Source organism: Oryx dammah, unplaced genomic scaffold (assembly GCF_014754425.2).
Source record: "Oryx dammah isolate SB20612 unplaced genomic scaffold, SCBI_Odam_1.1 HiC_scaffold_8, whole genome shotgun sequence".
Lineage (NCBI taxonomy): Eukaryota > Metazoa > Chordata > Mammalia > Artiodactyla > Bovidae > Oryx > Oryx dammah.
In genome coordinates this window covers 4,806,020-4,820,439 of record NW_024070192.1, presented here as the reverse complement: position 1 = coordinate 4,820,439, position 14,420 = coordinate 4,806,020, and the positions used below count along the sequence as shown (strand labels likewise).

The following is a 14,420-nucleotide window of genomic DNA, read 5'->3' as shown; positions in this document are numbered from 1 at the left end:
TAACCACTAGACCACCAGGGAAGGGTCATTTGCTTAGCTCTTTCCTAACCATTCATTCCAGAATCAGGTCAGACACAGGCCCTCTGGACCCCTTGGCTCTTGCCCCCAGACTGGTTAGGTGCTTGTGGTCCGTGTGCGCATGCTCTGTTGCTCGGTTGTGTCTGACTGTCTGTGGCCGCACGGACTGTAGCCCACCAGGCTCCTCTATCCATGGGATTTTCCAGGCAGGAATCCTGGAGTGGAGTGCCATTTCCTGTTCTAGGGGATCTTCCTGACCCAGGGATCCAACCGGAGTCTCCCGCACTCCTGCGCTGGCAGGAGGATTCCTTACCACTGTGCCACCTGGGGAGGCCTGCCCATGGTTCATGCGGTCTCTTTAACGTCCCTGCAGTTGTCAGGATAATTCTGGCCTCCTCTGCCTGACTCTTGCTTTCCTCCCCCCAGTATATGCAAGTGTTGAATGAAGGAGAGGCTACAGCAGAAATCGAAACCTGAATGACAACGAGCAGTGGCAGCTCCAGAATTTTAATCTAGGAAGGCCTCAGAGTGGCAAATGGTTTATCACTTAAGGTTAGGGATGGGGAGATAAGTCTACCGTGTAGGGTCACCTCCCTCTGCAGCCCTATGAAAGGAAAAGTCGCTCAGTCGTGTCCGACTCTTTGCAAGCCCGTGGACTGTAGCCTGCCAGGCTCCTCTGTCCATGGAATTCTCCAGGCCAAAATACTGGAGTGGGTGGTCATTTTTTTTCTCCAGGGAATCTTCCGAACCCAGGGATTGAACCCAGAAAGCAGATGTTAATGCCCTCTGTCTGTGCCAGATGAGAAAGCTGAGGCAAACATGCTAACTGCAGCCTGATGGTCATATAGCAGCTCGCTGATGGCAAACCGGGTGGCAACCAGCTAGGTCTGTCTGACTCCAGGGTTACTGGGGGGTGGGGGGGGGCAGGTTCACCCTGGGCAGAATTTAGCTTGGCATGTCCCACCTTCCGGGGTTACTAGGGGGCTCAGTGGGAAAGAATCCGCCTGCCAATGTAGGAAACTCGGGTTCAATCCCTGAGCCAAGATCCCCTGGAGGAGGAAATGGCAACCGGCTCCAGTGCTCTTCCCTGGAGAATCCCATGGACAGAGGAGCCTGGCGGGCTGCAGTCCACGGGTGGGAGGGAGTCAGACATGACTGGGGGACTACGCTCGCACACGGGTCCGCTTTATGCGCAAAGGCCGGCCTCGACCTGAGGGAGCTGACAGTGAGGCTGGAATCCCAGCCTGGTCTTGGAAGTTAAGGCCCAGGGGAGGACTCCCATCATTCCTAAGGTACTCTGCGTGTGTTAGCTGGAAGTGCAGTTCAGTTCAGTTCAGTCGCTCAGTCGTGTCCGACTCTGCGACCCCATGGACTGCAGCACGCCAGGCCTCCCTGTCCATCACCAACTCCCGGAGCTCGTTCAAACTCATGTCCATTGAGTCGGTGATGCCATCCAACCATCTCATTCTCTGTCGTCTCCTTCTCCTCCCCGCCTGCAATCCTTCCCAGCATCTGGGGCTTTTAGACAGAACTCCATCTCCCGGGAAGCAGTTCGGCCCCGCCCCGCCCCCTTCGCGCGCCCCGCCCGCCCTGCCCCGGCCGGGCTGCTATATAAGGGCCGGATGGTCGGGCCACGGGGAGAGAGCGCGGTGGCGCGGTCGCGGAACCGCGATTCTGGGAGTCTTCACCGTTCAGCGGCAGCCGTGCCTCGGCGCTTCTCACCTGCGTCTCTCTTGCTGGCCTGGCGCCCGCCCCGCGCCGCCCGGGCCCCGCGCACCTGTAGACCCGAGGCCCAGACTGCCTCTGCCCCTGGTGCTTTTCCGGGCTCGGCGGAGGGGTTCCCGGCGGGGATTCCTGGGGTCGCGCTGGTGATACGCAGGGAAGAAAGGCGAGCTGCTGCGTCCGAGCTGGGTGCTCTCCGAGCGCAGGGAGGCGGGCTGCGATCGGCGTGGCGCCGCTGGGGAGCCCGGGCCGGCGAACCCGCGCGCGATCTCCGCGGGTCCCGGGCGCCGAGGCCGAGACGGCCGGCGCTTTGGCCTTGGATGGAAATGGGGACCGGGCCTCCGGACCCTCTACCGTGGATTACTTGGTGCATCTCGGCCGGGCTTGATGACCCACGACCTCGTCTCCATCCGTGGATTGGTGCGTGCTACGCAACAGTCGGGTCGCTTCCCTGGAGGTAAGTCTCCCCGCGATTCCGGGAGGAGGGGATATAATATGACCCCCTGCGTCGCTTTATGAAAGTCTTGCGGTTCTGGGTTGAGAGTTTTGTTCTTGTAATTGACATCTTCTCAGAGGCCGTTTTAGCCATCATCTGCCTCCAGGCGGAGCGGATTCCCGGTGGTCATCGCCTATCTGGGCGCCCTGGCTCATCGCCCTTCCAACGCCGCCTAGCCGCCGGCCACCCCGCGGGACAGGGCCCCAGCCTGGGGTGAGGTCCGCGTCCTCGGGGTCCCCGCCCGACCCCCTGACACTTACGACCTTTTAAGCACGTCGCGCTGCGGGGCCGTTACCTCGGTGAGCTCGCGACATCTGCTTGCCTGCGACCCAGAGTGCGATCTAGGGGCAGCGCCCGGCTCCCCTCTCCCCGTGGGGGGTGGGGAATGTCTCCGGTCCCCGTCCTGGCCGTCGAAGCGCGGCTTTACTGCAAGGACCGCGCCACCCATCAGGGGGTTCACTGAGTGGGTGAGAGGTGTCAGGAATTCCCTCCAACGCTACTAACCACCTCCCCTTCCCCTTCAGTGCAGATGGTTAGTGGAAGAGGTTTCCTCGCCAGCCTCAGGAGGGGGGCTTCCTCTTGAGTCCTGAGCTGAAAGCCAACTGCCTCTGCATCCACAGCTCCCCTCCCTCCTCCTTTTGTGCGGGCGCCTCCGAGCAGCACCCTGCCTTGTCACCAAGTAGGCTCCGAGTACTTGTTTGTTGAGTGAATGACTGAGCCAGGCTGCCTTGATGTATGGATTAACCCAGGGCCTCCTTTCGCTTGTGCTTTGGCACTTGGCCTCAACTCCCGTGACTTGCCCCGTGAAGACTGTTCCCTGGGGATGCTTTCCCAGGCGGAGGATTCCCTCCCCTGCCTCCTCCAGCCCTGTCTGCAGTCTGTTTCTGATGGTCCGTTTCCTGTCCAGTGGTCCCCCCTGCATAGAACGCGTCTGGAAGCTGTCACGGGTCTCCCTTGGGCGCCAGGGCCTCCCGTGAGCACGTGCTCGGGAAGGTGGGAGAACCGGGCGCCGCTGGAAGGAAAAAGATGTGTCGGTTCGCTCCTTTCCCAGGAGGCAGTGTTCTGGCCACACCCGGGTCCCTGGCACTGCCTACCTGGTGCAGGGTGTACCCTGTGGTCCTGCCCACCCTCTCTGGGAGAGGAGCTGTTGAAATTGTCCCACTGATGGCCTGGAAGCCCACCTCTGCATCCCCATCTGGTTTTTAAAAGTAATCCGCTGTCCGTTCTCTTTTATAGAAAACTACAAAAAAAAAAAAAAATTGCAAAATTCAGGAAACACCCAGTTCCCACAGTAATGCTGGCAGTTTGACATATTTCCTCACTGCTGAAACCCCTGCAATGTATACAACGTTGGTTCCCGCTCTATCCCCCGCCTCGCTTTTTTTTTTTTTGAATATTTCCCCACATAATGACTGTATTCGCTACAGACACTGAATCATAGTTTGCGTGACAATTCTCCCATTGTTGGACACCGAGGTATTTCCAAATTTTTACCCTTTGAAGTCATGCATTGGTGAGTGTCTTTTGTACATAAGGATTTGTCCACATTTTGAATTATTTCCTTTGGAAAATTCCCAGAAGCCACTCTTTGCTCTAAATCAGTCATGCCTAAAATAAAAGGAGTGCCCTTCTTGGTGGACCTTTACCAGGTGGGCTTGGAGGAAGACTGCAGCGCTTAGCCTGCAGATAATACCGCAACTGGGAGCCAGGATACAGTAGGAGCCCAGACAGTGCTCACTGAGTGAATGCAGTGTTTCGTTGCCTTTTGTTTTCCTTGAAGCAAAGAACTGATCATCAGCACTGGCTGTGAGAGTAACTTAAAATTTGCCTTCAGGGCTGGGATTGAAATTATTTTAGCAATGCCGGAGATTAAGATTTATGAGGAAGCTGGATTCAAAATGCTGTCCTTTTACAAATTATTACTGTTTAAAAAACTCGCTTATTTATATTTATCTGTGGCTGTCCTGGGTCTTCGTTGCTGGGTAGGCTTTTCTCTAGTTGCTGTGAGTGGGGGCTATGCTCTAGTTACGGTGCCTGGGGTTCTCACTTCGGTGGCCTCTCTTGCTGCGGAGCACAGGCTCTAGGCACAGGCTCAGTAGCTGTGGCGCATGGGCTTAGTTTCTCCAAGGCATGTGGGATCCTCTTGGGATCAGGGATCGAACCCATGTCCCCTGCACTGGCAGGCAGATTCATCACTGAGCTGCCAGGGAAGCCCTATTATCAGCTTTCGATTTTGATAGAAGTCCAGATTTTGGGGAAAGTTGAAAAATAATACATGGAGTTCCCTTATACCCTTCAGCCAGCTTCCTTGTGTGTTAATATCTTATAGATCCACAGCGAGATGGTCAGCGCGGGGATTAATAGTAATGGAATACTTTGAACCCATCTTTAGGCCTCATCCACATTTTCCCAATTGTCCCACTAATGTCTTTTTTTCTGGTCCATGATCCATTTCAGGATCCTGAATGGCAGAAAGCGCTGTCATGTAAAAACGTGAACGTTGAGAGTGATTCAGCAGGCTGTCTTCTTTAAAAACCACTCACTTCAGGCATGATTGACATACAAAAAGCCATATGTGTTTTATGCCTGCAACTCGGTGAGTTTGGTCACAAAAACACACTGTGAAACTGGCACCACAATCCATGCCATAAACATACCCATCACCTCCAAAATTTTCTTCCACCCTCTTACTGTTTTATCATTTTTTGACAGCAAAAGCAGTTAACAGAAGAGTTACCCTCTTAGCAAATTTTCAAATGTCCAATGCCCACATACTCAGTCACTCAGTTGTGTCTGACTCTTTATGACCCCATGGACTGTAGCCCGCCAGGCTCCTCTGTCCGTGGGATATTTCAGGCAGGAATACCGGAGTGGGTTGCCATTTCCATCTCTAGGGGATCTTCCTGGCCCAGGGGTTGAACCTTCAGCTCCTGTGGCTCTTGCATTGAAGGTGGATTCTTTACCACTGAGCCGTCAGGGAGGCCCTCAAGTTTCCAGTACAGGATCATTGACCATAGGTGCTGTGCTTCACGGGCTAAAGTTATGCAACTCCGCAGACCGTCTTTATTCTGGAGGTTTAAAATTGAGAAGTCTGTTCCATCTTCTCCCGCAGGTTAACTCACCCCCTCCTCCCGATTTACGGCCAGCAGGGCAGATGAGCCCCTTCAGGGTGTGGAGGGGAGAGGACTCTTGATCACGAGCGGGCGGTGTGTCCCTGTATACCCTCTCCTTCCTCTATGGACCTTCCCTGGGAGTGAGTGGTTTCAGTAGAAATTGGGTTACAGCCTGATCTGTCCTGACCTGCCTTGGGGGGTGGGGAAGAGGTGGAGGATGTCATCTGGGTTGCGTGAGAGCCCGCCGCCAAGCCCAGAAACCCCCATTGTTGGGGAGTCCGGCGCGCACTGCCTGGGGGGTGACTCACGATGCCTGAGCAGCAGGTGTGTCTGCTGCTAAGTGTGCAAACCAACCCAGTGAGGCAGAGCTTCCCGGTGATCTGAGCAGATCTAAAGGAACACGGGCTTCCGCTTGTTCCTCGGGGTGGACTGAGGGTTTTGTCCAGCCGTCTTGGGCTGGGGAGGGGTCCCCCTCTTCTTTGGGGGTGAGCAGAGCCAGCCTGGAGGGGTGTTTGGAAGCGACCGCTGTGAATGGAAGCTGGCCCAGCGTCTTTGCATAAGAGAGCCCTTGTGTGGGGTTGAGGAGCCCCATGAAAGAGTTCCTTCTCCCTGCATCAGAGACCGCCGCAGCCCAGAGCTTCCCCCGACAATACACACGCAAACCCGGGCTGTCCTCTCCAGCCACGGCTGGTTGCCTGCACATAGAGTGGAGGTGATGTTTGCTTGGGATGAGGAAGTTCTGAGGTTACTTAACTCTCAACCAGACAGGTTTCTGTCGTCCAGATGGAGTTTCTCGGTTACTGTCAGGGTCGCGTAGACTTGATTTTTCTTATGCTCCCAGCCTTCCTATTATAGCTTGTAAATGGAAAGACTGTCATCCCCTCTCCCCCCACCCCGCCCCGCCCCAGTGCCCTGGCACAGACGTTTTCTCTTACCAGCCAGCTCCAGTGAGGATCATAACAGGAAGTCTCGGTGGGAGAGGGCTTTGGGATGCTGGAGCTGAACAGTTCTGGAATAGCCCTCTGTCTACACTAGCCTTCTTCTCCTGCTTGGTAACTCCTCAAGGGCCCTCCCTGCCAGCTCTTCCCAGACCAGCTGCTCCCAGGGATCGTCCCCCTGGCCTGCACCGTGTGGTTTGCATAAAAAATGAATTGCTTGGCAAATTTGGTTAAAAAAAAAAAGACTATTCTTAGCAACCATCCCACCTTCCCCCACTTTTAGAGGTTGTTTTGGTATGTGGGGGGCAGGGACGGTGCTCAGAGATGTGCGTTTTTAACAAGCTCCCTCGCCCTAGATGGACACTTGAAGAAACACAGAGTTGGTTGACTTCTTGGCCAGCTACAGCCAGAACTGAGCCTTTTCCCTGTCAAGGGTACCCAGCCGCAAAGCTTCTCTGTCTTCCTCCTCTTTCAGGAAGTCTCCCCGGCTTACCTCCACCTGGTGTGGCGCCCACATGTACTTAATTGGTTTTGCTGGCACAGGTTGTGACCTGAAAGTCTTGAAATCGGGTGCCCTTTGTTCGTGGTTAAGGCAGAAGGGGCTGTGTTTGGGTGAAGGATAAAGAGCAGTTCTGGGCTTCAGGAGTAAGATCTTCAGCCTCTTCTCTGTGGTTCGTGAGTTTCCCCAGGAGCTGGGAAGATGCCCCTGAAAAGGCAGCCCCCCGGGGTGTTTGTGCGCCTAGGCAGGCCCTGCTACTCTTCCTGAGCAGCATTGTCCTAGGCAGTCGGCCCTCGACACAGAACTGGTTGGGGTCCCCACGCCATCACAGGAGAGCTGCACTCGCCTCCTTTGACAGGAGGGGGTGGTCCTGGGTGAATTTCTTGTTGGTTGAACTGTGCCATTGGTGAAAGATGGTCTGTTGCAAACCCCCCAGCCTTCCTTACTCTACGGACTTGGTTTGAGCCTGGAAAAACGTCTATACACAACGAATCTCGGGTGATCACGTGCTGTGTGAAGGGCCTGGAGGAAGTTTGTAAGCTCCAGGAATGCTGAAGTGGCAAGTTCCTGTCAAAGAACCCTTTTTGTGACTTGAATCATCACCTCCTCCCGTATTTGGTGTGTTCGTACAGGTTTCTGCACAGAAGGCCTGAAACCAGGTGCCTTCTGGAGTTGGTAAAAACAGACGCACCGCGTTCGGACGTGTGAGTAAGGGACTGCAGTCTGGGCTTCCTCAGGTCCGGGAGGCTCCCGGGTGCTTGGAAAGTGCCTCTTATAGGCTCTAGTTTTAATGGCTTTCAGACCCACTATATGCGTTCATATGCCGATGTGCTCAGTTGTGTCCGATTCTTTGCCACCCTTTGGACTGCAGCCTGCCAGGCTCCTCTGTCCATGGGGTTTTTCGGGAATACTGGAGTGGGTGGCCATTTCCTCTTCCAGGGGATTTTCCTGGCCCAGGGATGGAACATGCATCTCCTGTGTCTCCTGCATTGGAGGAGGGTTCTTTACTTGCTGAGCCTTTGGGGGCTTATAGGGTCTGATTTTAATGGTTTTCAGACCCACTGCCTTTGCCTGAAACGTGGGCTGTTCCTTGCAGTGGAGTTTTTCAACTGCTTTTGTGTCACCGCCCCACTGGGTACCATCTTCAGCTTGGTGACGTGTCACCCGCCTTTTCCAGAAGAAGATATTAAAGCACAAATGAGGTGGATGCCCACCTGGGAGAACCAGCCCCGAACTCCCGTGACAAGGGAGTATTCTGGAAGCATTGGTGGGGGGAGAGGGAGGGAGGATTCATGATTTAAGGGAACTTTGGTGTGAATCTTCTCTGTCCACGTGTCCCACATGATCAGATTTTATGTATGAAGTTTGCCTTATGTAGGTTTTTTGGAAAAAGCAATGACATTTCGTGGATCCCTTTTCTGTATGGTCATGTGGCCTAGAAGTGCCCTTTCGCGGCTGGCGGTCAGACGCCAGGTGTCTGTGGCGACTCCAGTGGAACCAGGGTCAGCACCTGGGTCCAGATGACCCCCTCTGGTCTGGAGTTTTCTCCCCGGAGCTGTGAGCGGGCCCTGAAAGCTCTGTCTGATCCTGTTTGTCATCAGACGTCCCAAACCAAGTGCGTCCAGCCTCAAGGTAGGGTTGGGGTGGGGGCACAGGTGCTGAGAGGCTTTGTTGACCCCTGGGGTCCCCGCGTGTTTGCCCCCTGGGTTTGGGCTCCTTTGTCTCTCCTGACCTCTGCACTTTCCCCTGTGTGCAGGCTGGAAAGCGACCTTGTGTCTCTGGAGCCACCGTGAATGTGGTTCTTTTTCATTTTTTTTTTTCATTGCAATTTAAAAATAATTTTAAAAAATTAAACAGCAAGAAACAAAGCTGTTATTACTGTGGCTGGGGTGACAGAGCAGGGCTGTCCCAAGCCCGGGAGGAGGCTTTCTTTTCTTTGAGGGGAGGGGCCTTCCTGTGTGCGTGTTCAGTCGTGTCCAACTCTGTGTGACCCCATGACTGCGGCCCACCAGACTCTTCTGTCCATGGGATTCTCCAGGCCAGAATACTGGAGTGGGTTGCCATGCCCTCCTGCAGGGGAACTTCCCGACCCAGGGATCCAACCCAGGTCTCCCACATTGCAGGCAGATTGCTTCCCGTCTGAGCCCCCAGGGAAACCCCTTTGGGTGACCCCCGCCTGTGACCCTTGCCCGTGACCGTGCCTCCTCTGGCTTCTCGTCAGATATCTGCCCACGGTCAGGCAGAGGAAGTTTCTCTGAGTTGAAGGGAGCCCGTGGCCACTGGCAAGCCAGTTGGGAAACGTAGAGGTTTGGGCATTTTAATTGAATTTCCTAAGTGGGCCCCAGGAGTGCGGTTAACCAGGGAGCTGAGCCGGCCCCGGCTTCGCGTTCCGCCCTGGCCACTGGGCTTTTCCGCCTTTCCTGGAACCGCTTTACTCATCGCTTCCCGCTACTCTCTTTCATCCTGGCCCCTGCCCCGACCCCCTGCCCTGTGTGTGAACCTGGATCCTTTCTTCTTTTCCAGATGTTTGTCTCTGCTCTGTCGCCCTGGGCATCTGTCTGTAGGGTGCTGACTTGGGGACGCTGTTGGTGTGGCTGGGCTCACTGGCCAAACTGGCCGTTGGATGTTGCCTGTTCCCTCTTCCCTCCACAGCCCCATGTAAGGATGCAAAAAGTTCAAGCCACCGGCCAGCGCCAGCTCCTAGGGCCGTGATGTTATGTTGGGAAGAGAGAGAAGCCAGCCTCAGGCAGGCGGAAGCAAGTGATCTATAGCCCGTTTCCCTTGGTCCTGACAGCCCTGGATTACGGGCACTCCCATCTCTGACATATGGGCCTTAGAGAGTTGAAGGAGCATCCTTACGGCCCCAGAGCTTTACAGGATGAAGCGCTGGTTCCGAGACAGGTTATGGCATGTGCCCAGCGCTGGGGTCCCATCCTACCCCCATCACCAGCGCCTATGTGACCTTGTACACGTTGCCAAGCCTCTCTGTGTTCAGTTCCCCATCTGGGGCTGTTCAGTCACTAAGCCCTGTCCATCTCTTTGTGACCCGTGGATTGCAGCACACCAGGCTCCCCTGTCTTTCACTGTCTCCAGAGTTTGCTCCCATCATGTCTACTGAGTCGATGATGCCATCCAACCATTTCATCCTCTGTCACCCCCTTCTCCTCTTGCCGTCAGTCTTTTAATCTTTCCCAGCATCAGGGTCGTTTGCAATGAATCAGCTCTTCACATTAGGTGGACAGAATATTAGAGCTTCAGCTTCAGCATCAGTCCTTCCAGTGAATATTCAGGGTTGATTTCCTTTGGGATTGACTGTTCTGATCTCCTTGCAGTCCAGGGACTCTCAAGAGTCTTCTCCAACACCACAATTCAAAAGCATCAATTCTTCAGAGTTCAGCCTTCTTTATGGTCCAACTCTCAGATCTCTACATGACTACTAGAAAGGAGCGGGTGTCTTAATTTCCTCATCCATCAAAGAAGGATATTTTTAGGTGGCTCGATTTTGGTTGCCAGTTGTAGAGAAACCAACTCTAACTGGCTGAAACCATGGCGTTTGAGGGTGTCCACCTAACTAAGAAGTCTGGGTGTTGTGCTTTTGGGGATCTTCTTGGCTTTGTGTTTTTCTCCAGTTCCTTTCATCTGTCGCGGAAGCGGGAACAGCAGCAGCCTGGGCAGGCCCCCTGCCTCTGTGGACCCAGAGGAAGGAGGAAGATGCCTTTGTCTCAGCATTCCTGAGGGACAGCCCCGGAAGTGCGCTCAGCCCTGGACCCGTCCCCGTGGCTGGGAGGGGGAGCACACCGACTGCGTCCTGTTCTCACCTGCCCCGCACCTGCGTCTGTGGGTGGAGGCCCTTCCCTCCCCAGAGCCACAGGGACTCTGCAAGGTGGGAGGATGCAGAGAGACAGCCCCAGATGTTTACTGTGGACAGCTGGGCTCCTGGATGATGCAGCAGAGTGGTTTGTGGCGGGGGCAAGGAATTGGTCCTCTTCGCCTTGGGATACGTAGGAGCTGGGAGAGTCCATGCCTGACTGATCATGGAGACTGATATAGGAATGAACCTCCGCGGTTCTCTCCTCTGAATTGCTGAACCTGAGAGTCTGTTTTTTCATGGGACATCATCTCACTCCATCGGGGAGCCAGGAAGCCCCGCCTCACAGTGTCCACCTCTTGTTCCTAGAACAGCAGCCTGGTGCATGGAATGGCACCTCTCCCGGAGATTTCTTCAGAGTGAAGACAAGCTCCTTTCCTAACTCTGAGTATCTCTTGAGCAGTGGTGGCAGAGGGGTCCCTTGCTTGACATGAGAAGCCCCGCCATGGGCACTGTAGACTTCTTGCTGGGCTCTTGTGTTTGGCAGCTCACGGAGGAGATGGAGCTCCCTGTTTTAACCAAACGAGGGGCTCACTCTAGGGCAGCTGCCCAAGTGAGTCAACTTAGACGGTTCCACTGTGTTTTCACATCCCTGGTCCGACTTGTATCCCAACTTCTGGGGGCTGCTTGTAAGAGACACAGCTGTGCTTTCCAGGTTGTTGGGCTCAAGGTGTGTGTGTGTGTGTGTGTGTGTGTGTGTGTGCCCGTGTACTCAGTCATGTCTGACTCTTTGCAACCGCCTGGACTGTAACCCACCAGGCTTTTCTGTCCGTGGGATTATCCCAGGCAAGAGTACTGGAGTGGACTGCCATTTCCTTTTCCGGGGATCTTGTCAACCCAAGGATCGAACCCATGTCTCTTGTGTCTCCTGCACTGGCTGGCAGATTCTTTACTGCTGAGCCACCAGGGAAGCATGAGCTAAAGGTAGGGGGACTCGTTTTCCTTATACAGGTAGCCATTGTTTGAGGAGCTGTGACTCATGCTCACCGGTTGCAAAGCTCTTAAAGGAAACCCTCCCGCCCTGACAGGTGCTCCTAGCTGTCCTCATTCACTGTCGGTAGAAAAGCTCACTGTCATGGTGATCACCTGGGTTATGGACAGGCCTTTTTAGGGAGTGTGGAGAAGTGCAGGGCGGAGGGTGTGGGGAAGGCGATCCATGTCCCAGGAAGCTGCTAGCCACCGCACGTAACGTTGCCCCATTTAGTAGACGAGGAAACGGAGGCTTCCAGGACTTACGTTACTTGTCCAAAATCACTTGGCTGGCCAGCGGCGGAGCCAGAAGCAATCTGCTTCCAGGTTGGCATGTGATTGTCCAGCTCGGAGTTGCAAGCTTGGCTTCCTGCTGCTTCTGGGAAATGCTTTGTCCTTGTTGTTCAGCCACTGAGTTGTGTCTGACTCTTTGAGGCCCCATGGACTGCAGCACGCCAGGCTCCCCTGTCCTTCACTGTCACCTGGAGTCTGCTCAGATTCACGCCCATTGAGTCGGTGATGCCATCCAACCATCTCATCCTCTGCTGCCCCCTTCTCCTCTTGCCCTCAATCTTTCCCAGCATCAGGATCTCTTCCGATGAGACAGCTCTTTGCATCAGGTGATCAGAGTGTTGGAGCTTCATCTTCAGCATCAGTCTTTCCAATGAATGTTGAGGACACATTCTGGAAGGTGCTAGAAGTTACAAATCATAGTGTTTTGATAGCTCTGCTGGCACTCTCATCACCCTTCACGTCTTCCTCCCCAGTAACCCACCAGTAAGTCTAAAACAGTGCTTCCTCCTCCGTCTCCTGTTGGAGGTGAGGCCAGAATCCTTTCAGAAGCAGAGCTGGAAATAGACTTTGCCCTCCTCTGCAGAGACGACAGTGAACTCCGCGTGAAGACGGTTAGCACCAATTCACTGAAAGATGCATCTCGTGTCCTAGAGTTTCCCTGATGAAGAGTTCTCAGGAGCTGCTCCCCGCGTCCTGGGTCGTTCCCCCAGTTCCAATTCTTCTGCTTTGCTGTTGTCAGGCTCCTCTCTACAGATGTAACATCAGGTTTGGAGAGCTACAAGTCCACACACCCACTGGCCAGCATGGATCAGGACTCAGATGCCGGTCCGCTTGATTTTCAGACCAGCACATTTCCGCATTGGATGGTCCTGACTCTGTTCACTTAGGAGGTGTGCCTGTCTGGAGCGGGCATGGGCATCATGCCCTTTGTTGCTGAAATCCACGGAGGATGCTGAGCCCAGGGCTTACCGAGTTGGGTTACCATCATGTCTTCCATCTCTCACATTTGTGAGCATGTAGAATGGGGATTGTGGGGAGGGCCCTGTGTCCTCGATGAAGAAGGCTTGGAAGGGTAGGTGCACGTGTTTGAGTGGGACAGGAAGGTGGCCTGGAGCATCGTCAAGGCATTCAATGAAAATGTTGTGTTGAGGATGCTAACTTTTATTTACTGGGACAGAGCTGTGTGCCCTTTACTCCATAAGTGCAAAGATTCGATGAGTTTTCAGAGCAGACCCACGGCCAGGCATGCCCTTCTGATGTTATACTTGGAAATGGAGGTGAGCTCCCCAATGCGGTGGGCTTCCCAGGTGGCCTTAGTGGTAAAGAATCTGCCTACCGATACAGGAGATGTAAGAGACAGGATTCAGTCCTTGGGTCGGGAAGATCCCCTGGAAAGGGCATGGCAACCCACTGCAGTATTCTTGCCTGGAGAATCCTATAGACAGAGGAGCCTGGCGGGCTACAGTCCATGGGGTCGTGGAGTCGGACATGACTGAACGACTGAGCGTGCACTCGCGAAGCTGTGCCATCATCACCATCAAATATGATGAGGGCCAGGCGGAACATTGCCCCGTCTAAGCCGCGCTCCGTCAGCCACTGTGTACTCTGTCCTTCGCACAAAGGACCTTTTAACTGGTGTGGTTGGGAGGGTACAGGAATCCAGTATTCTTGTCCAGTAATTGCCAGATTAGACTTGAATAAACTCACCCACAGGCTGCTAACTCTCTGCTTTTGCAGTGTTGTCTTTTCCCTCCAATCCTTCCCTCCCTGAACTTCTGCAGCACTGACAACCATAACATGATACATTGTTGTTGTTTAGTTGCTGAGTCGTGTTCCAGTCTCTCCTGACCCCGTGGACTGTAGCCCACCAGACTCCTCTGTCCGTGGGATGTTCCAGACAAGAATATTGGAGGTTGCCGTTTCCTTCTCCAGGGGATCCTCCCAACCCAGGGATCGAACCTGCGTCTCCTGCATTGGCAGGCGGGTTCTTTATTGCTGAGCCACCAGGAAGCCCCATAACGCTGTATCCTGGCTGCTAGCAGTGCTTATTGTTTCCATGCACGCATCTTTCTTCTTCAGCGACATCAGAAGTGAGTGCCGTCTGATCTCAGAGCACCTGGCCTGATGCCGACTCCAGCACAGACCACATGTGCTCGGCGATCTGACTGGCCCGAGGCTCACTCAGCTCTGTCAGCTTGCTGCTCTGTATGTGTGGGTGCTGGGACCCCAAAACCGTGTCTGTGGGTTCTGGGTCCATGGACCCCGTCTAGGGGACCCCAAAACCATGTGTGTGGGTGCTGGGTCCTTGGACCCCATCTAGGGGACCCCAACACTGTGTCTGTGGGTGCTGGATCCATGGACCCTGTCTAGGGGACCCCAACACCCTGTCTGTGGGTGCTGGGTCCTTGGACCCCCTCTAGTGGACCCCAAAACCGTGACTGTGGGTGCTGGGTCCTTGGACCCTGTCTAGGGGACCCCAACACTGTGTCTGTGGGTTCTGGGT

The 14,420-nt window shown here is 54.5% G+C and overlaps 1 long non-coding RNA gene across 12 annotated transcripts in view; it reads left to right on the top strand.

Annotated features, from left to right (window-relative positions):
* Positions 1-1,652: 1,652 nt before the first annotated feature.
* LOC120866552 overlaps positions 1,653-14,420 on the top strand; it is a 159,243-nt gene continuing 146,475 nt past the window's right edge. For all 12 annotated transcript variants that reach the window (XR_005721690.1, XR_005721686.1, XR_005721682.1 and 9 more), the window contains exon 1: positions 1,653-2,197. This is a non-coding gene — a long non-coding RNA (uncharacterized LOC120866552). The remainder of the gene's footprint in view (positions 2,198-14,420) is intronic.